The sequence below is a fragment of the Pseudorasbora parva genome, chromosome 25 (genome assembly GCF_024679245.1).
Source record: "Pseudorasbora parva isolate DD20220531a chromosome 25, ASM2467924v1, whole genome shotgun sequence".
Classification (NCBI taxonomy): Eukaryota; Metazoa; Chordata; class Actinopteri; order Cypriniformes; family Gobionidae; genus Pseudorasbora; species Pseudorasbora parva.
In genome coordinates this window covers 12,444,688-12,471,962 of record NC_090196.1, presented here as the reverse complement: position 1 = coordinate 12,471,962, position 27,275 = coordinate 12,444,688, and the positions used below count along the sequence as shown (strand labels likewise).

General features: G+C 37.4%; 1 protein-coding gene across 4 annotated transcripts in view; it reads left to right on the top strand.

Moving 5' to 3' along the window:
- Positions 1-4,930: 4,930 nt before the first annotated feature.
- LOC137064956 (zinc finger protein 469) overlaps positions 4,931-27,275 on the top strand; it is a 419,911-nt gene continuing 397,566 nt past the window's right edge. For 2 of the 4 annotated variants that reach the window (XR_010901582.1, XM_067436516.1), the window contains exon 1: positions 24,759-24,851. The gene's annotated coding sequence lies outside the window, so the exon portion shown is untranslated. Of the gene's footprint in view, positions 5,163-24,758; positions 24,852-27,275 lie in introns of those variants that run through there. The other 2 variants (XM_067436517.1, XM_067436518.1) reach the window with 2 other exon arrangements.

The following is a 27,275-nucleotide window of genomic DNA, read 5'->3' as shown; positions in this document are numbered from 1 at the left end:
TGCATCTTTCCCCTTTAGAAAGGGGAAAGATGGGGTTGCAAGAACATAAACTGCTTACATACATTTATTGTGAAAGTTGAAATGTTGAAAACAAAAATGTTTTATTGAAAATGTTTTTCAGGTTTATACATCCAACATTATGTATAGCCAATTTAAGTTGGGAAACAATATGTTGTATTTATAAACGTCACACTTATTATTTATCTAACAGCTAAACTGTTTTTTTCTTAGATAAAAATAGATGGATTTTAGGAAGGGGGTCCGTCATAAAGGTTCATCATATTTGGGGGTCCTTGGCATCATAAAGTTTGAAAACCCCTGTCCTAGATGACACTTGCGGGCAGATTAAATTTGCTGCCACTAGGGTGCGTCTAGATTTCTAGGCTAGATTTAAATATACATACAGAGATAACCGGAGTAGCCAGAGCGAGCTGAGTGAAGCTATCAAGAACACTTCTGTTATGTTTGCAGAATTGTCAAGTCTGAACCGACGTTAAGTTCGCTTACTTGCTTTTGAGAAGCAGCCAAGTACTTAAGACTGAACAAGACACACCAGAGAACAATCAAGACAATGAACCAATGACAGAACGGAACTGAGAACCCACATGACTAAAGCAACCAATGACAACAAGAGACTAGGGGAGCACATGACATGATCATGAGGGCACAATGGAATCACATGACAACAGGAAACATGACAATAAGAACGTGAAACAAAACCCTAACCAAATGTGACCGTTTCATGTTAGGAATTATGTTTATTTCTTTGTTTCTATCATGCTTATGATATGATTTTAATCCTTTTACATCCCATTCTGTTAAGAATCATGTTAATTTCCTTCCGTCATGCTAATAATCTTAATTTCTTTATTTTCATCTTGTTCCGTTCCATCTGTCAGGTTTATTTTTGTAATGTGGCAGGAAGGAGATTTGTCAGATAAGAATAAAAAACGGAAATATGTGACAGGTGATGGTGAGAAGCACACACTTCCAGGATTGTTCAAACAGAAAGGCAAAGGAAAGGGAAGGGACTTACTGGCGAAAGGAGAATCGCTGGCGTAACTGGAGACAGAAAGAACAGGTAGGGAATCTTCGGAGAAACATTGGAGAATAGCGTTCAGGGAAGTGGTCTGTAGTTCTTTTTGTAGACCAGACAAATCTTGAATGTGAAGTGTGTGCACTAATAATTCTCTTGATTACTGGTGATTGGAGCAGGTGCAAGTGAGAACCAGAAAGGATGCTGGGAAATGTAGTCTTTAGTGTGAGTGAGGGAGGACCGGTGCAATCCTGACACCATCATGTTCATTTTTTGTTATTTCCATCCTGTTAAGAATCATGTTCATTTATTTAGTTCTATCATGCTAATACAGTGAAAGTGACAAGAAAAAAAAAAAAAAAGATTTTTGGTGCCTGTTCAGATTGCTTAGTTAAAATTAGCTAAAGCAACACAATTGCTCTATATGTTGTCCTAACTTAATTTGATTGTGTTAAATCCACTTAAATATAAGTCAAATGGAAGTTTACTTAATCAGTTTGTGTTGAGATTACATGAATGATTTGTTTTGCATTAATTAAAACTGGGCGGGGCTTGTTAGTTCCCTGCATGATATGCATATGGCTAAATCAGAGAGTAAATGTTATTTTATATGTAAAAGTATTATTTTATGTATTTTTATCCAGATGGGAAAGAGAGAGACTTGATTGTGTTTTATAGCATTTTGGAATTATTAGAAGAATTTAAATTACAGTAGGTTACGATCGTGGAGAAGAGTGGAGCATTTGCTTAGGCTGTGGACTAATACTATACTCTAAAAAATTCTGGGTAAAAAACAACCCAATATTGGGTCAAATATGGACTAACCCTGCAATTGGGTTGTTTTAACCCAGCGATTGGGTTGTCTTAAGCAAATATTTAACCCAACCGCAGGATTAAAACAACCCAATCGCTGGGTTAGTCCATATTTGACCCAACATTAGGTTAAAACAACCCAGCATTTTTTAGAGTGTAATGTAATTACGGCTTTGCTGAAAGTGCTTTAAATGCTTAGCATTTAAGATGGTAATGTGTGCTATTGCTAGCTAAAAGTTTGTCAACTAGCTAGTACAGGATTATAATTTAGTTTTTTAACATTAAAATATAGGAAATTGGAAGTGGATGAATGAATATATGAAATGAAATGCCTGAATCATGTCAGGGAACCATATAAAATTCACTTAGAGACTACTTAATTGGGTCCCTTAAAATGTATTAATTTCATGAGGTTGAAGTTACATGAAAAAATTATGTTTGTTTAACTTAATGGATTCATATGGGACCAATGTAGACAATTAAATCATGTGAATCCAACACCCTTATTTCTTTATTTCCATCCAGTTACATTCCACCATTATTTCTATCATGCCAATAATTCTGTTAATTTCAACAATTCCATTCTGTGATCAAATTATAAGGAACAATGTTTAAGTGTTTGACCAGAACATATTTCTGAAACTCTTCTAAAATTCTTTAAATTACAACACATTGATTCTTAAAATGTTACAGAGTTCAAGAGGGCCCGTTCTGTATAACATACTAAGCCATGAATAGACTGGAGCGTTATCTTTGTTGGCCTGACCTTTATGTCCACTCTGATTTTTTTTAATAGTTTTTATCTAATGCAGAGAAACTATTTTCCAAGTCAAAACATGAAAGTGCTCAGTCTCCAAGAAAATAAATCAGCACTTGTTGATCTGATAACTAAGTGCAAGACGGCCGAGCAGTCTGGCCCGAGCACAGCAAACAGGAGACAAGGTCAGAATTTTTAAGACCCTAATGTTCCTCAGTGGCGTATTTTATGTTTTTGACTCCATGGGTTCAAGTTCTGTGTATGATCATTCCAGTGAGCTCATGTTTTTGTGCGTGGACTCATGCCTGATGTGAATTTACAGGGTTTTTTATTTTCATGATCTTCTTAGCAGAACGCAAATTTACGTGGTACGGTGATGACCTACATGAGCGATTTCTCAACCCATTTATTACATTATCTTATAATAGGATTAGACCTTGTGTTGAAAACTGATTAATGGTCAAAAATAATAATGCTGGTCCAAAAACCTATTACATCATTTAAAGGAACACCACTTTTTTGGAAATAGGCTCATTTTCCAACTCCCCTAGAGTTAAACAGTTGAGTTTTATCGTTTTCGAATCCATTCAGCAGATCTCTGGGTCTGGCGGTAGCACATTTTAGCATAGATCACTGAATCTGACCATTAGCTCAAAAAATGACCAAGGAGTTTTGATAGTTTTCCTAATTAAAACGGACTCTTCAGTAGTTATATCTTTTAGGAACTATACTCCCATTGTAATAATCAGGGAACTTTGCGGCCGGTACGATGGGTGAAAATAGCACGTTCCCTGTGCAAGCAGGTTGTCACATTGGTCATGTTGACTGAAGTTAGCCTATTTTCAGGCCTATTTTTATGGTGTTCCTGAATTATTACGCAGGAATGAGAGTATAGTTCCTAGCCATATGGGTCTAGAAAATCACAACCTTTCGTTTTCCATCTGTCTTAGTACACGAAGTAACTACAGAAGAGTCGTTTTAAATAGGAAAAATATCAAAACTTTTTGGTAATTTTTGAGCGAGATGCTAACGGTCTAATCAGATTTAATGATTTATGCTAAGCTATGCTAAAAGTGCTACCGCCAGACCCAGAGGTCGACTGAATGGATTAGAAAACGGTAAAACTCAACTGTTTAACTCTAGGGGAGTTGGAAAATGAGCCTATTTTTCGAAAAAAGTGGAGTGTTTCTTTAAGACTACAAGCAACACTCCCAAACATCCTGAAAAAAAGGCCACTGATGCTTTTCCATTTTTTAGAAATGACGAATTTCTATTTTGAAATTATATGTGTAACTCAGTTACATACAGTACATGTTGGAAAGTAACTTGCATGTAACTAGATTACGTAATTTAATTACGAAATAAATGTAACTGTAATCATTACAGAGAAAAAAAGGTGTAATTAAATTACAGTTACTTATGAAAATGTTAAAGATTACAAAGGGATTACATCTGAATATTTTGTTGCTTTGCCTGTTTTTGATGTGCAATATGCTTCCTAGCATTTAAAAGCAGTTTAGTAAAGCGATGCTATTCTGATGGTTTTGATTGGTTCTCTTATTTGAATTCACAGCATCTGCCAATTACATTAATCCACATCCCAATTACAAGCTTTTGGCTTTAGGTGAGTGATTTAAAATACATTTCAGTCCTGGCAATTTAGAAAATTAACCAAAAAGTAATCAAATGTAATCAGTTACATTACTTTAATAAAGTAATTGAATTAGTAACATTACTGTTACATTTTAAATAGGGTAACTAGTAATCTGTAACCTATTACATTTCCAAAGTTACCTTCTGGTTACAGATAATGGAAAAACCTTTCCAACATCTAAAATGTTTAGCTACTATGACAAATAACCTCTCTCCTTCTTGTAACCTGTTTGTGGAGGCTATAGATAGCTAATTTTATTACTCATTTTCAATTTTACATGACACTTTATATGAAGCGAGTTGTCATGGTTTGCTAGGTGCCTTTTGCAAAGGTTATAAATCATGGCTCGACTATTGAATATATATATATTATTCAGAACTTTAAAAAATGTTGTCCCTGCTTTACAATATAACATTTAAAAAAAAAAAAAAAATCTTGGCCAGAAAAAAATTAAAGTCACAACTGTTAAATGTGCATAATTTATATATTTTAAGTGTATCTTAGATGTTTATAAAGTACACTCAAAAAACTCAAACTGAATAAAAAAATTATTCAGACAATATATAATTTTTTTTTTTTTTTTTACAATTTATTGACATGTATACACTTGTACATTCTGAGGCTATTGTTTTATTGTTACATAATAGTATATTATTTCTACATGCTTAAGCGTTTGGAGATTTGGACTGAAGCTTGATTTGGACGTGAATGGCGAAGTTGTGGTCAGGCAGAGGTTAACTGGTTCGAGCGCTGTGGTGGTTGGGCAGGCGCGGAGCTGCTGCGCCCTGACGCGGGGATGGAGAGCTCAGAGATGCGCTGCTGCTCCAGCAGGATCCCGCGGCCGCGACTGACCTTTCCCTGCGGCGTTCTCCGCTCTTCTACGCCGAGGCTTTAAGTCACGGGTGAGTCCCGCTCCCTCCGCCGACATATCCAGTGCATGACGCATCCAACGATACGTCACAGTAACGTAAAGCGCGTGCGAGCGTCACGCGTAGTCTATATGATAACATGACAGGTTCATTGAACAGCATCCAGCACGAGAATAACTCCGACTGTTTGATTAATACTCCTCCATGAGTTATGTAAGTTATGTAACTGTGTTATGAGGTTATGAAACTTCTTTTTAACACTCAGTGACTGAATATTTTGTCAGCATTTGTTGCTGCATATAAGTAACATGATAACCGTAATTTACTGCAGTTATTACTTTAATATCTTAGTTGTCAGCTAATTAAAATGGCAGAAATGTTTTGAAATCGTAATCTAATATTAATTTATGACTTTTCAATAACTGGTAGTAACCTAATAACCTTTTGAACTGTTACAATGGTAAATGTTTGCATGTGCATATGAGGGTTTGGTCATATTTTCAACACTAAACAGTAAACACTAAAGAAAGACTCAATGAAATCACTTTATATATATATCTTATAAATAAATAAATAAATAAATATAAATATAACATGTTTTTCTTAAAAATAGCATGTGTGTGTATTTATAATAATTTCACACACACACACACACACACACACACACACACACACACACACACACACACACACACACACACACACACACACACACACACACACACACACACCTATCAGATGAACTCAATAACACTGATTATCTCTTCATCATATATATATATATATATATATATATATATATATATATATATGTATGTATGTATAAAATGTTGTTACATTTGGATGCGATTAATCGAATTCCCAGCACTAATTTGAATAATATTTTGCAATAAATGTCAAAATTATTGTTTTTATCCATTGAACTTTAAATCAGTGGTTTGATATTTTACATTTTTATCCAATTAGGTAATTCGCAATGCTGCACATCCATGTAGTTCAGGCTCATATTAAACAATAATAAAATATGAATTATGTATTGTTTATTATTATTACAAGTATGTATAATAATAATAATAATAATAATAATAATATAATAATATTGCAACACAAAATAATAATAATTATTAATACATATAATTTACATAATAATAAAATGAATATGATGTCATTATTCTAATAATAATAATAATATGTATTATTATTATTATAAATAATAATGTCTTCATGCTCTTAAAAGTGAAAGTGGCGTGCACTAGCTATATATATATATATATATATATATATATACGGACTGTGTACACAGTACACACACACACGCGTGTATATATATATATATATATATATATATATATATATATATATATATATATATATATATATATATATATATATATATATATATATATATATATATATATATATAATGTAAACACAAATGTTTTATTTGGATGTGATTAATTGAATGCCCAGCACTAATTTGAATATAGTAGACTGAGAGTATCCTGAGGTTGAGATACATTTGCTATGTTTTATCGGAGTGGGCGGTTTTTGCAGATCTTGATTGGTTGATATTTCATTTCAGGATTCATGGGTAATGTAGTTCTGTACCAGGAACTGATCTGATTAATTGGTTACAAAAAACCTAACACAAACTAAACTGATGGTTTCAACAGAAGCATATATTATATATTGATAAACTGAGCTCACAGAAGGTTTGTCTTTGAAGGTTTATACATTTTTGTTAGTAAATAATCCTTTTATGGACCAATGAATGGGATTTTTTTTTTCTCCCTCCAGTACTTTGTTTATGTGGGAAGTGGCTGGTATTTATTCATTCTGAAAGGGTTTTATTTCTTTTGTCCATGGAACAATCTGTCATGTGTGGTGCACATGTGGCATTCGGAAAATTGGTTCCCCGACAGCATCAACAATTAATTAGCGTCCTTTTAATAAGCATCATTTAATGTTTTAAAAGTGCAGTCAAAACATCGGGACTGATGAAAGTGGGAGTGATGGAGATCCATGGGATTCTGAGAAACTTTACCAGACCTAAATAAATGCTGAGTGACTGGGACTTTCCCAAACCTGTGCTGAACAGAATGTCCTGTTGTTAACCACTTTACCAGACCAGATCTTTATCCTATAAAGCCGCCTTCCAAATTATTATGTAAATTTGACATTAAACTGTGTACTTGACCATCAAATCTGAATCACTGTTGATCAAATGTTGATTGGAATGTTGTTTCAGGATCAACAAAGATATTGATCCAGGAACATGTTGCATGTGAAATCGAGTTCGGCGTGCACGCTCTATCATATAGTTTGGGGTCAGTACAATATATATACTATTTAGACACCCCTCCAAATCATTGAATTCAGGTGTTCCAATCACTTCCATGGGCACAGGTGTCTAAAATCAAGCACCTAGGCATGCAGACACTTCTACGAACATTTGTAAAAGAATGGGTCGCTCCCAGGAGCTCAATGAATTCAAGTGTGGTGCCGTGATAGGCTGCCACCTGTGCAATAAGTCCATTCAGGAAATGTCCTCACTACAAAATATCCCAGAGTCAACTGTTAGTGGTATTATAACAAAGTGGAAGTGAATGGAAACAACAGCAACTCAGCCACGAAGTGATAGGTCACATAAAATCACAGAGCGGGGTCAGCGCATGCTGAGGCACACAGAGCTACAGATCTCCATTTGTGTGGCCTAAAGATTAGCTCAAGAGTAGTGTGTAGAGAGCTTCATGGAATGGATTTCCATGACCGAGCAGCTGCGTCCAAGTCGTGTAGTGGTTTAGTGGTGTAACGCACGCAGCCACTGGACTCTAGAGCAGTGGAGACGTGTTCTCTGGAGTGACCAATCAAAACAATCAAGACATTTTGGACAATTTCATGCTCCCAACTTTGTGGGGACAGTTTGGAGATGACCCCTTCCTGTTCACTGCCTGACCTCACAAATGCGCTTCTAGAAGAATGGTCAACAATTCCCATAAACACACTCCTAAAGAAGAGTTGAAGCTCTCATTTATACAAAGGGTGGGACAACGCCATATTTGACCCTACAGATTAAGAATGAATTAAGAAACTTTTGGCAATATAGTGCATTCTAATCTCAAAATATTATTGTATCTGAACCACATAAAAATTTTAATAAATCATGAAAATAGCACTATTTGGCATGTTTCAATGCGTCATCAGAAATAAAACACACAAAATTACCCAATATGTTTACAAAATCTTTTAATAATATTTTTATAAAGGTTGTCGAATCTCAAAAAATGTTCATTGTATTAACTTAAAAATTAAATTTCAATGAACTCAAAATTTTAAGGCAACCAGGTAACTTTTTTTCGAAATATTTTTTTACAGTGTATTAAATCTCTTCTGCTCACCACGGCTGCATTTATTTGATCAAAATACAGTAAAACAGTAATATTGTAAAATATTATTGAAATGTAAAATAACTGTTTTGCATTAAATGTAATTTATTCCTGTGATGCAAAGCTAATTTTTCAGCAGCATAACTCCAGTCAGTCACATGATCCTTCAGAAATCATTCTAAGATGATGATTTGAACACAGATTCTAAATATATTTCTTTATAAATATTTATATATTTTAGTTAAATCAAATCAAGTGGCATCTGAAAGAAAGAGATAATACAACTTCTCTCAGAGCTTTTCTCTGCATTTTTGTAATGAGGTTTAAGCAGCTGGTCTCACAATTTTCCCAGACTTGCCCTGAACCTCAGAGCGCTCAGCATGTCCTGTAGTTAACACTTGTGTTCTAACCAAAAGCATGTGCAATGTGTTATGACTCACCCAACTCATTAACAAAATAGTTTGGGTAGAAATTGTGCAGTTCATCAACCAAACTAAAAGAAAAGCCTAATTTAACTTCCTTAAAAAATTGAATCAATCTGAAAACGTGTTTGGTGTATTGAGCAATGATCGTGCAGACGGTGGATGAAAGATGAGCTCAATAATGGGCTGTTAGTCTAAGTCTTATTCCTGAAGACATGACAGATTTTAGCACATTGTTTGACTACTGTTCAAAATTTAGGGTCATTAATATTTTTTTTGGGGTTGTTTTTCAAGAAATTATAGTTTTATTCAGCAGAGATGCATATTTATCATATGTGACAGTAAAGACAGTTTAATGTTGCTATTTTGAGGTAAATGAAAATGTTTGCACCCTTAAAGGGTTAGTTCACCAAAATTTTTTATGTATGTCGTTAATGACTCACCCTGTCACCAATGTCATGGGATTTCAGCAGTTTGGATCACGTCATGACATTGGTGACCCGAATCATTGATCGATTCACTGATTCATGGCCGTTTGAATCTTTATTTGAGGAACACGGAAGAGAAGACAATGCTGAATAAAGTCGTAGTTTTTGATATTTTTGGACCAAAATGTATTTTCGATGCTTCAAGAGATTCTCATTAACCAACTGATGTCACATATGGACTACTTTGATGATGTTTTTATTCCCTTCTGGACATGGACAGTAAAGTGAGCATAGACTGAATATGCTCTTGGACTAAAATATAAAATATCTTAAACTGTGTTCCGATGATGAACGGAGGTCTTACGGGTGAGGAGCAACATTAGGGTGAGTCATTAATGACATCAATTTCCTTTTTGGGTGAACTAACCCTTTAACCAACAAAATTGCATATTTTTTTTGTTATAAAAAGGGCGTATTAATAATATCCGCCCATAGGCGTGTCCAAAACGTGCATACATTCTGCTTATTAAACACACAGGGACATGCAGCAGCACACAAACGTTTTTAAATATGAAAAATAAAAGGATTCCTTTCTGGAAAAGAGTGTTTAGTCTTTACACTTGCAAATTCTGCCATGTAAATAGCGAATATGGCTTTTAAAGGTAATGGGAGATGAGATTCTGAGAGTCTGCTTATGCCCAAAACACACCCATTACTCATTAAGAGACTAGGGGCAACCCTTTTGGATCATGTGTCTTGCGCGCAGACAGTTTTTTCCGTCGTTAAACGAGCTAAAGTGGATTCGGACACGTCCTAAATGCACCTGCACCATGAGCTTCAGACCATGTGCTCATTGTTAAAAGGTTTTTAAAATAGGGCCCTTGGTGAGCATAAGAGGCTTCTTTCAAAATCTTACTGACCCAAAAACTTGGGTCGCATGGAGTGTCATGTTTTGACTTCTGAACATAAATTATATAAATTCATAAATGTCAGAGTGATACAATTGTTCTGATTTTATAATGAAGAAAAAACACAACAATGGTATTCTTGAAAAGGAAACCTTTTTGAGTAGTTTGGCTTATTTTTTTATTTGAAAGCTTGTTTTCCGGCCGAAATCATGGCCGTCATAGCCTAAAAGTTGACGTCTAATAAATTACATGTCGAAATATTTCATTTTAAAGCTAATATTTGTAATATCTATTTGATACTTTTCTCATTAAACATAATAATGACTTTAAATTATGTTTCTCAGACAAATTTGATGTGTTATTAATTTGTGACAAATTGGATTATTTAATCAGCACAACATGTAATTAATTAGATTACAATTTGAATCGTTCTAATTGCCCTATTATTTGTTGTGTACACAAAGTGTTGAAGTGTTGAAGAAACTGACAATTTACTTCCACCACTGCACACAAACGCACAGGAGGAGCTTATGGAGGTTGTTACTCGTGCCGTTGCCAGATTAAGTTTAGACTGGCCGGCCGAGCAGTATGAAACACACAAACAACAAAGTAGGCTAGATGAGAGATTTCTGCCCTCATATACACAACCTCCTAGATGGGGCTTGCCATTTTTCCCGGACCATCACACCGAGGTGTCGAGGTCCTGGGCTAGACCAGCATCTGCCAGAGTTTTCAACCCGTCGACATCCGAATACTCAAATAAAAGGGTTGAAGGCTCATGGTTATGCGGCGATGCCTCGGGTGGAAGAGACTCTCGCGAGCTATCTCTCCCCCGAGTCAGCATCGTCGCTGCAAGCCCCGCAGCTGCCCACCAAGCCTGTAAGAACGACATCAGCACTGGTGGGCAGGGCGTACTCGGCAGCAGGGCAGGCGGCCGCCTGTTTACATACGGTGGCCGTCCTGCAAGCATATCAGGCTGATTTGTTGGGGGATATAAATGAGGAAACTGAAGAAGTGGGGAGAGAGACAATCGCTGAGATTAGACGGGCGGCAGATTTGTCTCTTCGTGCCACCAGGGAGACGGCCAAATCCATCGGCCGCTCTATGGCAGTCCTGGTGGCCACGGAGAGATATCTGTGGTTAAATCTCTCTGATATAAAGGAGAGGGATAAAAAATTCCTAATGGTCGCGCCCGTCTCGCCTTCTGGCCTGTTTGGTGACGCTGTAACAACGGTCGTCGACCGTTACCAGGAGGCCAGAAGGCAGGCGGTAGCCTTTCAAAAATTTCTCCCCCGAAAATCGTATCCCCCAGGGGCTGCCGGGCGGGGGCAGCCCCAGCCGAGTGTGTCCTCCTCCGTAGCGCATTGAGCGCAGCAAAAACAGAGCGTGGCCGCTCGGGCCCCCCCTGCAGAGAGAATGGGGGTCCGGGCGACACGCTCAGCCGGGACCTTCCCGTGGATCTGAGGACCGTCCTTATCGCTAGGAAGGCCTCGGCTAAGAAGTCCTGACACCAAGAGCGCAGGACTTCCGATGGCAGTCCCCTCCGGGAAAGTGCGGCTCGCCGAGGCGCCCACTCTTTCCCGGTGCCATCGGGGGGCCGGTCTGCCAACCCTGCCACCATTGGTGCTTCAGGGCGCGGCGGTCCCCGGCGAACGAATATCTCCATGTCCGCCCGGAAACGTAGCGGCTTGGGGATGTTCGCGCCCTCTCGGGAGGGCCCCTGGGCGGTCAGTTCGGTTGCTACCTGCCGGTTATCCGTTACAGGACACCGGGCTGACCACCCAGGAAAATCCAGTTCCCTTAATAGATTTTCTGGCTGCGTGGAAACTTCTGCCGAATGTCTCAGAATGGGTCCTGCGTACAATAGAAGAAGGGTACAGAATTAAATTCGGGTTACACCCGCCCGTGTTCAACAGGGTTACTGCCACGGTAGTAAGCCCCGAGCAGGCTCTGGTAATGGAACAAGAAGTACAGACTCTTCTGCGAAAAGAGGCTATAGAACGGGTCCCTCCCCACTGCAGAGAGTCGGGGTTTTACAGCCGGTACTTCATAGTTCCAAAGAAGGATGGGGGGTTAAGGCCTATCTTAGATCTGCGTCATCTAAACAGAGCAGTAAAAAGATTAAAATTCAAAATGCTCACGATAAAACAGATTGTGTGTCACATCAGGTCCGAGGACTGGTGCGTCACGATAGACTTAAAAGATGCGTACTTCCACATCTCCATCCTTCCGCAGCACAGACAGTTTCTCAGGTTCGCTTTTGGGGGAAAAGCGTACCAATATCGAGTGCTGCCATTCGGTCTAGCCTTATTGCCCCACACTTTCACGAAGTGCGTGGATTTAGCTCTGGCTCCGTTGCGACTCCAGGGCATCCACGTGCTAAATTACATCGACGATTGGCTAGTGTTAGCGCAGTCGAAACAACTGGCGGTTCAGCATCGAGATGCTGTTCTTGCCCACATGAGAGTGTTGGGGCTAAGATTGAACGAAAAGAAAAGTGTGTTGGCACCTCAGCAGAGCATTACTTTTCTGGGGGTAGTTTGGGACACAAGAATGATGTCGGCTCGGCTATCTTCGCCCAGGATAAAAACGATCCTGAATACCGTCAACCAGATAAAGCTAGGTCAGTCACTCACTGTCAAACACTTTCAAAGAGTGTTGGGTTTGATGGCAGCAGCGTCCAACGTGATACCTTTTGGTCTGCTGTACATGAGACCCCTACAGTGGTGGCTCAGGACCAAGGGGTTCTCCCTGAGGGGAAACCCTTTTCGCTTGATCAAGGTCACGCGGCGCTGCCTACGTGCCTCGGTGAAGTAGAAAGATCCTTGGTTCCTTTCCCAAGGTCCAGTTCTGGGGGCTCCTTGTCGTCACGTAATGCTAACGACGGATGCCTCCCTAACTGGCTGGGGAGCGGTCATGAGTGGCCGCTCGGCCCAAGGTCTGTGGAGGGGCCATCAGCTCTCCTGGCACATAAACCAGTTGGAGCTGATGGCTGTGTTTCAATCACTCAAGCACTTCCTCCCAGACCTGCGGGGCCGCCATGTGTTAGTTCGGTCAGACAACACTTCGGTGGTCTCGTACATAAATCACCAGGGGGGGTTGAGATCATACATACATGGTTACATACATAACCTGAGACGCTTATTTGAGGCTAAAGGTCTGATAACAAAAAATCAAGTCAGGAATCTTGGTGTAATTTTGGAGTCAGACCTGAGTTTCAGTAGTCATGTCAAAGCAATAACTAAATCAGCATACTATCATCTGAAAAATATTGCAAGGATTAGATGTTTTGTCTCCAGGCAAGACTTAGAGAAACTGGTTCACGCTTTCATCACCAGTAGGGTGGACTATTGTAATGGAATTCTCACTGGCCTTCCCAAAAAGACCATTAGACAGCTGCAGATCATACAGAATGCTGCTGCCAGGATTCTGAGCAGAACCAGAAAATATGACCATATCACACCAGTCCTCAGGTCTTTACACTGGCTTCCAGTTACATCTAGGATCGATTTTAAAGTACTATTACTTGTTTATAAATCTCTCAATGACCTAGGACCTCAATACATCACAGATATGCTGATTAAATACAAACCCAACAGATCACTCAGATCAGCAGGATCAAGTCAGTTAGAAATACCAAGAGTTCACTCAAAGTAAGGAGAGTCTGCCTTTAGCTATTATGCCAGCCATAGTTGGAACCAGCTTCCTGAACAGATCAGATGTGCTCCAACAGTAGCCACATTCAAATCCAGACTCAAAACACATCTGTTTAGCTGTGCATTTACTGAATGAGCACTGTGCCACTGTACGTCCGACTGATTGCACCTTATCTATGCATCATTTTTTAAATAATTTTTTATAACTGTTTTAGTTTACCTGTTCTTTTCTTTGGTTATCATCATTTTATTACTTTTAATTCTCTTTACATTGTATTCTTTTTCTTATGCATTTTTTAGCCCTATTTTAATTCCTTTCTATGTAAAGCACTTTGAATTGCCATTGTGTATGAAATGTGCTATATAAATAAACTTGCCTTGCCTTGCCTATTTAAGGGCAAAAATTGTCCAGGTACAGTTTTACAGGTCCATTTACAACCCTATAAATTGTCCCTAGGATGTAATGCTCTGTTTTTGCCTTATTTGGAAGAATCATGAATATTAATGTTGCGCTCTGCTCTGATTGGCTTATTTCAGCAGCTCACAGCAGTTCAGCTGTTCAGCTTGTGAGTCCTGACCGTCCTGACAGAACACAGACCGACTAAATGACACTTTAAGCAGAACATCTCAAATGGAGATTGCTGAAATGCAGCCTACTTGTTTATTGGTGTTTCATCCGCGCACCAGATCATCCGCGCGTGAGAGAGAGCTCACCTGCATATGGTTGCCAGATTGTACATCTTTAGGTAAAACACTGGATAGTATACGTGTTCTTTTCACAGAAAAGCTCTGATTGGGGGATTTAAATTACTGAAATCTGGCAACCACACGAAAGCTCTTCTTTCCCTCCGACAAAACTACATTTTAAACGCGTCTTCTTTGTTAACGAAATTGCATGTTTATATAATATTAGTCACAATGTAGGCTACGCAGTGACTGTGATGTACTCTAAAATACAAGCATGCAAAAACATCATACTTAAGTTCTCAAAAATATAAATATATATGTATATTTTTACAAAATGAATAGCATTGTCAAATGACTTGTAATACAAAATAATATTAATCTTTGTCATTAGACACACTATTTAGTTTTGTATGGTACTTGGTGTTTCCTGTTGTTACTGTACTAGCATCTTGCGTTATCTAGACAATGTGGTCTCTCTAAGAAATTTTCAATTTAATCAGAAATTGTTTAAACAGTCAATAAGTGGATAAATAATTACTTACTGCTTGCAGGAATACAGTTGTAATTGCCACTTTCTTTAGTTTAAGACGCTGAGCGAAGCTTGCGTGAAATGGGCCGAACAAGCGAACGATCTTGAATTAAATTGTTGTGGTATCCGATAATAAACCTCAACTATGTTGACATATAAAAAGTCCTCACGTCTTCTGCACAACCTGGATCATGACATGTGTGTCCATGAGCTGCCGTTTTTGCTTTCCTCAAGTGTCTTGTTTATCTGCAGTCCCGATGATTCGGCTCCGTCAGTTCCGCCTGACAATGAACATGTTTGGACAGATGCAAATGTTGAGGGTGTACATATAAATGATCCCCAGCGAATGCGTCACGGTTGGCGTTATGTTGAGAATCACTTATTTTTCCGTGGTGTTTTTCATGCATAAGATTTACATAAGAAGGAGGAGGCAATGGTGTTTGAGACTCACAGTATTTGATGTCCATGTACTGAACTCTTATTATTTCACTATGGCAAGGTTAATTCAATTTTTCATTCTAGGGCACCTTTAAAAGCTAGTTATGCTTGCGCCATGAATGTTAAAAACTTCTCCAGAGAGGAATCCTTTTATTTTTAATCAAATCTTTGTGTGCTGCTGCGCATCCCTGTGTTTGTAATAAGCAGAGTGTACAGGCAATGTGCACCCACTTATTGGTACACATACACGTTTTTTTTTAAAACACAAAAAATACTGCATTATTGACTTAAGACCAGGTTTTTGTTGGTCAATGGTGGAATCGTTTTCAGTTACTCAAATAGTAACGTACCAACAATGCTCCTGAACACACATCGTTTTCAGACCAGCATGCCCATGGGCGAACAGATGAGCATGCTTGCATTTTAAACAACGTGATGCTGGATGTGAAAATGAAAACTTCATCGTGTTGAAACTAGAGTCGCGTCTGGCGTCGCATTGCAGCAGGTGAATGATAGGGCCCCAAAATGTATTTGGTTTAATCAATTGTTGATAGTGTAAAAGTTTTTCAAAACCAACATTAATACAAAAAGCACATTTGAGCAAAGTTGGCATATGTGCTGCAGACAAAATATTAAAACAATCTCTCTTTCCTTTATCGCAGATGCTCTTTATTTGTCCCACTAATATTTTGATGAATTAATTCATGAAATAACATATTGCAGACACATCTTTCAAAAATATTCAAATTTCAAAAATAGCCTCATTCCCTGAACACTTAATGGCCTTTCCTCAACAGAACAGAAAGAGATAAAACTCAAGCCAACATTAATACGATTCATTTCAAAACAAATAATCCCCATATCCGCCCAAGGTGAGCGTGAACCAGTGTCTGTTTTGTCTCAGCAAGGCTTCGAGGCGTTCATAGCTAATTTGTTCAAATCAAAGAATTTAAAAAAGCTGAACTGGTGCTAGAAACACCAATGTCATGAGTTTCAGTTTGTAACTGGCAAATATAAATGCAATGTAAACTGCTTCAGATTAAAGTGTCTGCCAAATGCCTAAGCGTAAATGAGGAACGGGGTGTGCGCTATACCCAGTTTGGTAGAAGTACAGTATATCCCTTAATAAAACACCACTTATATGCTTCATTTGTAGAAAACATTGAAGAGCTTATTTGGCTCTCGGCTACTTCTGGAATAGAAGAAAATTTGGGATGAGATCAGTCACCAACCTACTGCGGTTTATTGATATGGAACAAGACATCAGTGTTACTTACGGAAGAATTCTGCTGAATTATTCTTGATAGTCTTGGGAGACTTTTTTCAAGAACAGATCCAGTCGTGCTCTTAATAGCTCTATTGTTTTTTGATTGTCGACGTGACAATATTGATAAAAAAAGAAATTGGGAAAGAAAAACAAACTTGAAGCCAAACCAATGGAAAAGAAAGCATGAAATCACTGGGCTTCCACAACAACACTGACTATATAAACATAAAAGCACAAGAAATATGAAATATTAGACCATATGTTAATGGATATAAATATCTATATATACTTTTTACATTGTACATTTTACAAGACTTATTGACCTTGACACACAGTCCTGGGGGTCAGCAGAGGTTAACTCTATGAAATCATTTCCTGATTTGTTCGTTTCTTATTTTCTGTATTTTTCTGCTTGTTGGTTACACCACTTTGATTAGCAGACAGATTTTTCTAATGTAAATAAGCAGTTTTCTAATAACAGTGAAAAAAAAAAAAATCATAATATGCCTAATTACTTAGGCTTCCTTTTTTAAACATTCATAGCTGCCAAAATAATTAATAAATATGTATTAATAAATGTAATAAAATTATAAAATAAATGAGTAATAAATACATGTATTTATACTATTATTTCCTTTATGTATAATTGTATTTTTTTCCACATGTATTTATTTTTTTCAATTATTTCACCATTTATTTATTGCTACATTTATTTATTTATACTTTTATTTATGTCTACATTTATTTATTTTCACATTTAATTATTTTTATATTTATTTGTCTGTATGCTGTGAGGGTGCTTGTTACAAATAAATGTGAGAATAAATCTAGACATAAATAAAATAAATGTGGAAATAAATAAAAGTAGAAATAGATAAATGAAAAAAAGTGGGAAAAATACAACTATACATAAATAAGGATGTATAAATGTATAAATACTCTATTTATTTATTTATTTATTTATTTATTTATTTATTTATTTATTTATTTATTTATTTATTTATTTATTTATTTATTTATTTATTTATTTAATTTTGGCTGCTTTGAAATTCCATACTTTTCAGCAGTTTCAGCAAATTGCCTTTTTTGTTCTTCATTAAGACATCAGAATTGTTGTAACACGATGACGTTTATTTATTAATTCGTAAGCCATTATGTATAGATTGCCTTTTTATTATATCTTTCATCAGACTAATCGATCCAGACCAACCAATCTCCATTATGTTTCTGACTAATGCAGTCAATTTCGATCTGCTTAAGAACGGCTAATCAAACACCTGCGAAATGGATGTTTTGGAAACTGTAACTGTAACTTTCATCCCTACTTTTATTTTGCCATGGGTTTATGCAACAGTAATGTTGCAGCATCAGGCAAAGCCTTGGTCTCTTTTATAGCCTCTGGGAATACTAAAATGCCAAATTTGATTATCAGTTGCTAAATGCTTTTTATTTTTTGTCAGAGTGGGTCTCGGAGTATCATGTCTGTTTGGAATAACGTTCCTATTCCATGGGAAAAGTTCTCTTGTTTGTCGAGTGCAGGAAGAAGTCTCATTTTAACTTATTTCTTTGAACTAAAAATTTAACTGAGCTTGGCAAAGCTGTGTTTAATTTTCTTTCCCCTATCTGTGTTGTAGTTGCAAATATGATCATGCCAGATGTGGCAGAGCAGTCATGCTTCACTTAAAATATTTCATAATTTTGACTCTCTGTAATTGCCAAAAGTTCACGTCGGGGGAACAGTTGCCTTTGAGAGTGTGTTTTGTTGTGGCCGCTGCCAGCCGTATTTTGCTGTGATTTAACTATTATTAATGGAATGTCTTGTAGGCCAAATATTTGTGATTTCTCTGACTGGCTTTTGTGCGCTTCTTACACGCTCTCATTTGTTATAGACAGGCCGGCACGCATGGTCGTCCCCCGAGGGCGTTGATCTGGGTCACATCACTTATCGCTGATCTCTCTGCGCCGCCTTTCCCAGCCTCGTTTCACTTCTGCGGCCTGTAAGTGACTGCGACTGGGGGCGGGGCGGTGCTTCAGGTGTTTGTCTGTGTCTGGTACACTTTAAAATGCCATTACATCTGAAGATTATCTTGAGTTACATTTATGCATTTGAACACTTCTATTCAAAGTAACTTACATTGCATTCAGTGTAAACTTTAGAGTCTTTCACACCACAGGAACTAGGGCACCAGGGCAATCTGCCAAGAACAAAATTTTCCTCTAGAGCCAATTTCCTGGTTGCATTTGCACCTGGTTGTCCTTTAAACGGGGCATTCAACTATGGCTATGTTCGAAATCTCCCCCATTCACTATTCCCTATTAGTCCGCTAATAAAGTCCACTTGAAGGGGTGAATGAAAAAGGGTGAGTGAATTTGGACACTGAAGAGCTGCGGGTCTATAAAGACCTCACATAATGTACTATATTACCTTAGAATTAGCCATTTCTATCTCCATACATCGCAGGTCCGCTTACGGTGAAGCCGTCATTTTGCGCCGCCATGTTTCTACAGTAGCCCTAAATGGACAAACTTCTCTACAGAGCGCTAGCTACTCTCTGCTCTCTCAGACTCTCTTTGGGGCGGCAGTGGCTCAGTGGTTCATGTAGATTGTCTACAAACCGAAAGGTTGGTGGTTCGATCCCCGGTTCCACCCGACCGATGAGCTGGATGGCGCCTTGCATGGCAGACACCGCCTTCGGTGTATGGATGGGTGAATGTGAGGCAACATGTAAAGCGCTTTGGATGGCCATAGGGTCTATTGAAAGCGCTGTATAAATGCAGTCCATTTACCATCAGACGACGATTTATTTTTTCCTGTGTTGGCCACCGTAGCTTCTCTATGTGCTTCGAAAGGGAGCGGTGAGCATTGCAATTCGCAACCTCACCACTAGATGCCGCTAAAAGTTACACACTGCACCTTTAAATGGATGGCTCACCTAAAAATGAAAATTTTGTCATCATTTACACACCTTGAAGATGTTCTAAACCCGTCTTAGAACACAAAAGACGATATTTTGAAGAATGTCTTTAACCAAACAGATGCTGGTCCCAATGTATGAGAAAACAAATATGGCAAACAATATAGGGACCATCACCTGTTTGGTAACCAACATTCTTCAAAATATTTATTTTTTTGTATTCAACAGAAGAAGGAAACTCATAAACTGTAAAAAATTATTTAGAAAAAGAGTTAATTGAAATTAAAATTTTGAGTTAATACAATGAAAAATGTTCGAGATTCGACAACCTTTATTAAAATATTAAAATATTTTGTAAGCATATTGTGTAATAGTGTGTTTTATTTCTGATGACGCAGTGAAACATGCCAATTAGTGCTATTTTCATGATTTATCAAATTGTTTATGTAGTTCAGATACTATAATATTTTGAGTTTCTATTTATTAAACAAATGTCCTTCATTGTATCAACTCAAATTTTTGATTTCAATAAACTCAAAATTTTAAGGCAACCAGGTTTCTTACTTTTTTAAGTTAAACCAACAAAATCTTTTTACAGTGTACAGGTTTGGAACAACTTGAGGGCAAATAAACAATGCCAGACTTTTCAAGGATTATATTACATTTTAAAAGACTATAAATGAATATAGTTTGTGTCTTAAATTAAGTATACTTTAAAGGGATAGTTCAACCCAAGCTTTTAATTCTGAATTCCTCACCCTAAATTATTTCTTAATTTACATACCCTAATGGCAAACCAAAACCTGTATGACTTCCTTTGTTCTGTGAAATTACAAGAGAAGTTTTTGTTTTTAGTGCATTCCATACAATAAAAGTCAATGGGATCACTTTACCTTACATTATATTACATTATATGGCCAGTAAACTGAGATGTTTATGAACGAGAATTCATACAGTTTTGGAATGATATGAGGATAAGCAAGTGATTTTGAATTTTGAGTGTTATATGAGTTCTTAAATATAATAAATAAGCATTAAATATATATATTTCCCATCAATATCTAACAAAACAATAGATGTGCAGATACTGGCAGCTTCCTCTTTGGGTTTTAGTCGTTCCTCGTACCAAGATGATAAAGTTGGTGATAACCGAAATGTGTGTTCTGCGCTTGACAGTATTGATAAGGGCTGGTGAAAGAAGAAAATGCAGGAAAAAGGGAGAATTTTATGCATAAGCCGAGCCAAAAAAAGTGTTCCCACTTGGGAGTCCTGACCTCATTTTTCTCAGTCAGACTATATTTTGTCAAATTGAGCTCATGAACCACTGCCAGACCCATCTCATGTTTCTCATCATGTGTGAGGGCTTCTCCTCTTTCAATGAACTATATCTCTAGTTACAAAATTCAGAATCTCGCGAACCTGTAAACTAATGCAAACAGCTTTATTGGCAGCAGAGATTGCACATTTTGTTGTTTCAACAGAAAATTTATGAGATTTCCACCAAAACAGGGAAAATTTATGCCATTTTTATTTTTGTAGAGTTTTGCCAGAAACTACTGTTAAAGTCGTAGCTTTTGTCCCATGACCTAAAATAACTTTGATGCTAAATCTGATTTATGCCTTCTATTTGTTCTGGAAGTATATTAATATGTCATAAAAAAGACATAAATAGTAACAGTTTTAAAGGAAGTCTTTGCATCCAGTTCTATGGAATAGGCGGAAACATAGCTTAACCCTGTCTAATATGTCTTTAATAAACTCCATACCGGTTGCTAGCTCACAAATGCACTCTCCAGTGCCCTTGGGTGAAGTCCAAGTATGAAATGGGATCTAGTCTATCTTCATGGAACCGCCGTGGCCTGTCAATTCATTTACCCTGAGCGTAACACCTCGAAGCAATGTTGTGAAAAGGATTATGTCTTATGCGAGGTTATAAATCATATGCAACTGTCAATTGACTAAAAACTGTATTTTTCTTCTCTATGTATGACTGATTATGCAATTTCTTGGCTCAAACCTTTAGAAGTCCAATCAGGTCTAATTAGTATGTGTGCTTATGTAAGAGAGCAACGGAACCGGAGCCAGAAATCTAATCTGGGAAGACAGTCGGCTCGTCTGTCCTGAAGCATCAATAATCCCTCAAGCAATCAAGCCTTAATAAAAATATAAGTTGTACTTTATTATACTGATGTGCAGCCCACTATTAACCCTTGTGACGTTCCAAACCCCCTTTCTTTCATGTACAAATCACAAAAGTAAAAAAAAAAATGGAAGTGAAATCTTTCTTTATATTGTATTCAAATCTCATTTGGGATATTTGCATATGTGCATATTCAAATGTGATGCACCATGAAGTGTATAGACTCCTTTTTTGATGTTTTTTATTTTTGGAGATTGGGATCCATGATTTCAGCTAACACTGTTAACAATTAAAAAAAGTTTTTTTTTTTTTAAAGTTATGTGGAATTGTCAAGTTTACATATCTTATTTTGTTTTCAATTACACATGAAGTTTATTACTTAATCATTTTAAGGCAATAGCTTTCCTCACTTTTTCAAAAAGTTAAGTCAACTGATCACTTTTTGCAGTGAGTGAACGTTCTGCCAAGGTTCTCACAAAGTTATAAACATTATTCGAATGTTTGTTCAGTTAACTGGCATATAATACTGTTGTTAAAACGTAAGCACATGAATATTATTGATACATCCTTCATGGAAGGTTTTTTCTGAAATGTTTTAGTTGGATGTTCGTCTAACATTTTTTGTTTTAGAATGTTCAAAACAATCAACTGTAACATTTACAAAAGGAATGTTTCTTTAATGTTCGCATAACCAAGACAAAATGTTTTTAAAATGGATGGTTTGTACGTTCAGAAATAGCATTTTCATAACTTGATATGAGCATTAACTCTTAAATGCATGAATGTTTCACCAATCATTATTACATATTAGGGTCTTTACAACCCGGATCTATATCTAACACAGATGGATCTCTACCTGTCATGATAATACATAAAACTCTACTGGTAGTTACAGAAGGACAAAATAAAGCATCTTTTGATACCTTTTGGAGCTTGTAAGGGTTCAGTTTGAGCTGATGTTTTATACCGTCATTACTGTCCTCATCATTTGCCTCATCCTAATCTCACGCATATTCTCAAAACTATCATTTTCAACATATTTAAAGTTAATATTTTGGTTGCTGACAGCTTTTTCACCAGATCCGCCATCAGTGACAGTGACAGTAATATCTGATTGTGTTCAGTTGCTCTGCTAGCCTAGAAATCTAGACGTACCCTAGCGGCAGCAAATATAATCTGCCCGCAAGTGTCGTCTAGCAAATCTCAATACCCTTCTGAGCTGTAATCGCCTAACTCTTGCCGGACCAATCACATCGTGTATAGAGTCGGCGAGCGGGGCCATAATGACGTCGGCCGAGTTGCGTTTGCGTTCTTCTAGTAAACACAGAAACTGGCGAACGGCGGTCTTTCGAATCAGCTTTGACCGCGACTCTGGAAGACTTGGAGTTAAGCTTTTCTCTGAGAAAAGAACAAAGAACGGCACTGAAGTCATCCTTAAAAAGGGAAGATGTGTTCGGAGTTTTGCCGACCGGATACGGCGAATCTATGAACAAGCTCTGTTTCACCTTTGTTGCTCTGGTTGGTGTAGCGCTATCCTATCGCGTGCAGAGGGAGTTTGAAAGACAACCGTTTATCCCGCCCCTCGGATTGAGCCCTGTCTATGGTGAGTTTCCAGACCAAACATCTTGATGTGGGTCAGACTTGTCAGGCTATTGCTCTGCAGTAACTGAGTGAAATGTCACTTCATCATTGTGTATCAGACATTGCCATCTTGTGGAATAACGGTGAATTGCACTTATTCAGTCAGCAAATATTCAATTATTGTTGTACAGAATAAATATACTTAAACTATTACACACCTCGGTATCATCTTTTATGACGTTTAAAACGATTTTAGCTTTTTCAGATGTTTCAGTGTGAATTAGAAACTTTTCAGAAAACGCTTGAAAACACTTGTTTGCGCTTTCTGGTAAATGCCATCACCGACCATCAGATGCCTCATTCACAGACCTCACACAGTTCAATGACGTTCTGATGCATATTTCTCACAAAATTGGAAAGTATTTTCTCAATCTGGCAAGTTCTAATCTGATTGGCTGACTTTACGCATCTTCTGGGAGTAAAGGCACACCACACCGTCTTTATCAGTCTGCCTGGAAACAGTCGTGTTTATGTTGATACAACAAGAGCCTTTGAGGATGAAATAATCATTGGATTTGCCATTACATCTTAAAAGATATTTAATTTGTTTTAAGGCAAGCAAGTAAATTAGATAAACTCACCCCTATACAATAAACAACAGAAAGAACGTTGATTGGTTGCCATAGCTGGTTTTTTTTTTTGTTGTTGTTGCAAAGAGCATTTGCTTTTATTTCAATGCCATGTTCTTCTGTCGGCAATTGTGCAGGAAGGTATACAGAAAAGCTGCATATATATATATATATATATATATATATATATATATATATATATATATATATATATAAATAAAAACTTGCAAGTTAAGGATCTCAGTGGTTGTAACAATGGTGATGGTGGTTGTAAAAAAAAAAAACAACTAGGCTTGCACAGCAAAAAAAAAGAACAAAAAGAAAAAAAGAAAGAAAAGAAATGTTCGCATATTGAACATACTCCATTATTTAAAAAAATACTCATATTTACAAATCAAATTAAAACAATGTCATGTAGCCTCGACTAATTTCTCAATATACATAAACAAACAGTCAGAAACAAAGAAATTATGAAGTTTTTTTTTGTGTTTCTTGTCAATATTGTTGTTTGATTCATTGCTCGCGTGCTATTGTGAAAAAAATATCGCTGAACGAATCAAACAAATCCAATAATCGCTGAACGAATCACTAAACGGATCCGACAGAAGATTCGATTCAATTGATGAATCACATGACCCGCCAAAGTGAACGCGCGCTCCCAACGTCACCGACGCTGGATGTGTCAACGCTTAAAGTTACATTCCACCGACGCTGGACGTGTGAAGGCTTAACTGAGGTAAAATGTTATTTAACATACATCATTCATACTTATTCTTGTTTAATAAGATATTCCTGTCATATAAGATGTTATAAAATACATGCTGAGCGCATGCGTGTGAGCTGACGAGTTCTCATTCAAAAATGAAAAGTCTATTTACTGTTTGTTAATAACTTAAACGCTATTTATCTGTCAGTTGTTGAAAAGGTCACCACGCTTTGGCTTAAAAAGAACCCAAATTAAAAACATTCCTTCTAATCACTTATTTGCACTTGCATTATTAGCACTTAATGCTATTTAAATTGGCCTTGTAACGTTAGCTGTTTGAACCGTGTGACGTTAAGGTTACATATCAACAAACCTCGTTTATTATTTACGTTTTCACTTTACATTAACCTACAGTAAATAGTAATAGGTGCCGTAAGATAAACTGTTAAGAGGAGAAATATCATTTTTGTGTTTGTAAAGTTGTGTTTTGTGTTTTGGTTTTGAATAATTGTGGTTGAAAACACAAACCTTAAAGGGCTAACGTTAGTTCACCTAAAAATGGAAATTCTGTCATGAATTACTCACCATCATGTCATTTCAAACCCATACACTTTAGTTCATCTTCAAAACACAAATCAAGATCTTTTTTAATAAAATCTGAGCGTTTTTTGTGAATAGAGCAGTTTAGTCCACATTTTCTGAAGAGACTTAATCGCTTTATATGAACAGATTTAATTTAGTCTTTTATCTATTCACATATAAACATTGATTAGCATACATAAAAAGAAGCTCAACCAAATCTGCTTGACGCATTAGAACAAATTTCACCGGTTCTTGCAGAAGCTCAAACGTGCAGGGTAACACAAGAATGAACCTCATTGGCTCTTGTAGAAGCTCAAACTGCTGCACAACACAAGAATGAACCTCATTGGCTCTTGTAGAAGCTCAAACTGCTGCACAACACAAGAATGAACCTCATTGACTCTTGTAGAAGCTCAAACTGCTGCACAACACAAGAATGAACCTCATTGGCTCTTGTAGAAGCTCAAACTTCTGCGTAACACAAAAATAATCTCATTGGCTCTTGTAGAAGCTCAAACTTCTGCACAACACAAGATTGAACCTCATTGGTTCTCACACGTCAAGAGAAGATACTTCAGCTTGAGTAGATGAATGTTTATATGTGAATGAAAGCCTAAATTCAATCTGTTTCTCATATAAAGCGGCGCAGTAAAAAGTCACGCCTGAAAAATCCTCCCTCACATCTCCCCCTCCCCCTCCCCCTCTCATTTCTGTCAATAAAGGGGGGGGGGGGGGAATTTTTCAGGCGTGAATTTTTACTGCACCGAGTCGAAGTACTCTCAGAAGTGCTATTCCGCCATACAGAGAAAAAACGCCACGTTTTATTCTGTGTTACCATACACGGTCGTTCAACTATTCATGTACCGTATTTTCCGGACTATAAGTCGCACTTTTTTCAAAGTTTGGCTGGTCCTGTGACTTATAGTCAGGTATAAGTCGCAATATATCAAATTTAATTCATACTCACTATAGCCGCGAGAATGCGCTCTATGCTGCTCCTGTAGCCTAATATTAACTTAAAGACAACAACTTAGAAAGACTGAACACAAACAAAATGCACCCATAAAGAAATTCTTATTCTGCAAAATACAAACAGCATGTAGTAAAATATGGAGCGGAGAACGATTCACACAGCGTTCGTCTCGCGCGGCTGAGCCCCTCCCGGCAGAGAGTTCAAGCGTCATTGGACTCGTTCCTTCAGCTCTGGCCATCTTGCTTACAGTCCGCAAGTAGCTTTCTTTTTCTTCTTCATCACAGTTAAAGTAACCTCTGCTTTTCGCCAGTCCCTTACAAGTTTCTCACTCACTTCAAACTTTCTTTCTTCTGCTCGGTCATGCAGTGAAGCGGGCACGAGCGAGTGAGCGGCTGCTCGCATGCGCGCGCGGCTCCCGCTCTGCCCTAATGCGACACCTCCAGTGCAACTTATATATTTTCTTCTTCATGACGCATTTTTTGACTGATGCGACCTATACTCCGGAGCGACTTATAGTCCAGAAAAAATGGTAACTGTATTTAAATAGGGAAAACGTGGAGGTGTTTGGTCGCTTCTAACTTGATCTCTGTTTGGTACCATAGTGAATGAACTGGGCTTAGTGGGTTAAGCTAAATGCTATCAGATTGCCACCGCGCGTCAGAGAGATTAAGTGCATGCACTCAGACGAGAGAGGTATGTATCAACTCGTCTTAGTTAAGGTAATAACTTTGGTTTAATATGAAAAATAAACAGTGGAGTATCCCTTTAAAGTGTCACAGTGGTTGTTGTTTAGCTGTCAATGGAGGTACAGAAATAGTTTAGATTTCATTAAAAAGATCTTCATTTGTGTTCAGAAGATAAAAAAAAAGTCTTATGGGGTTGGAACAGTATAAGGGTGT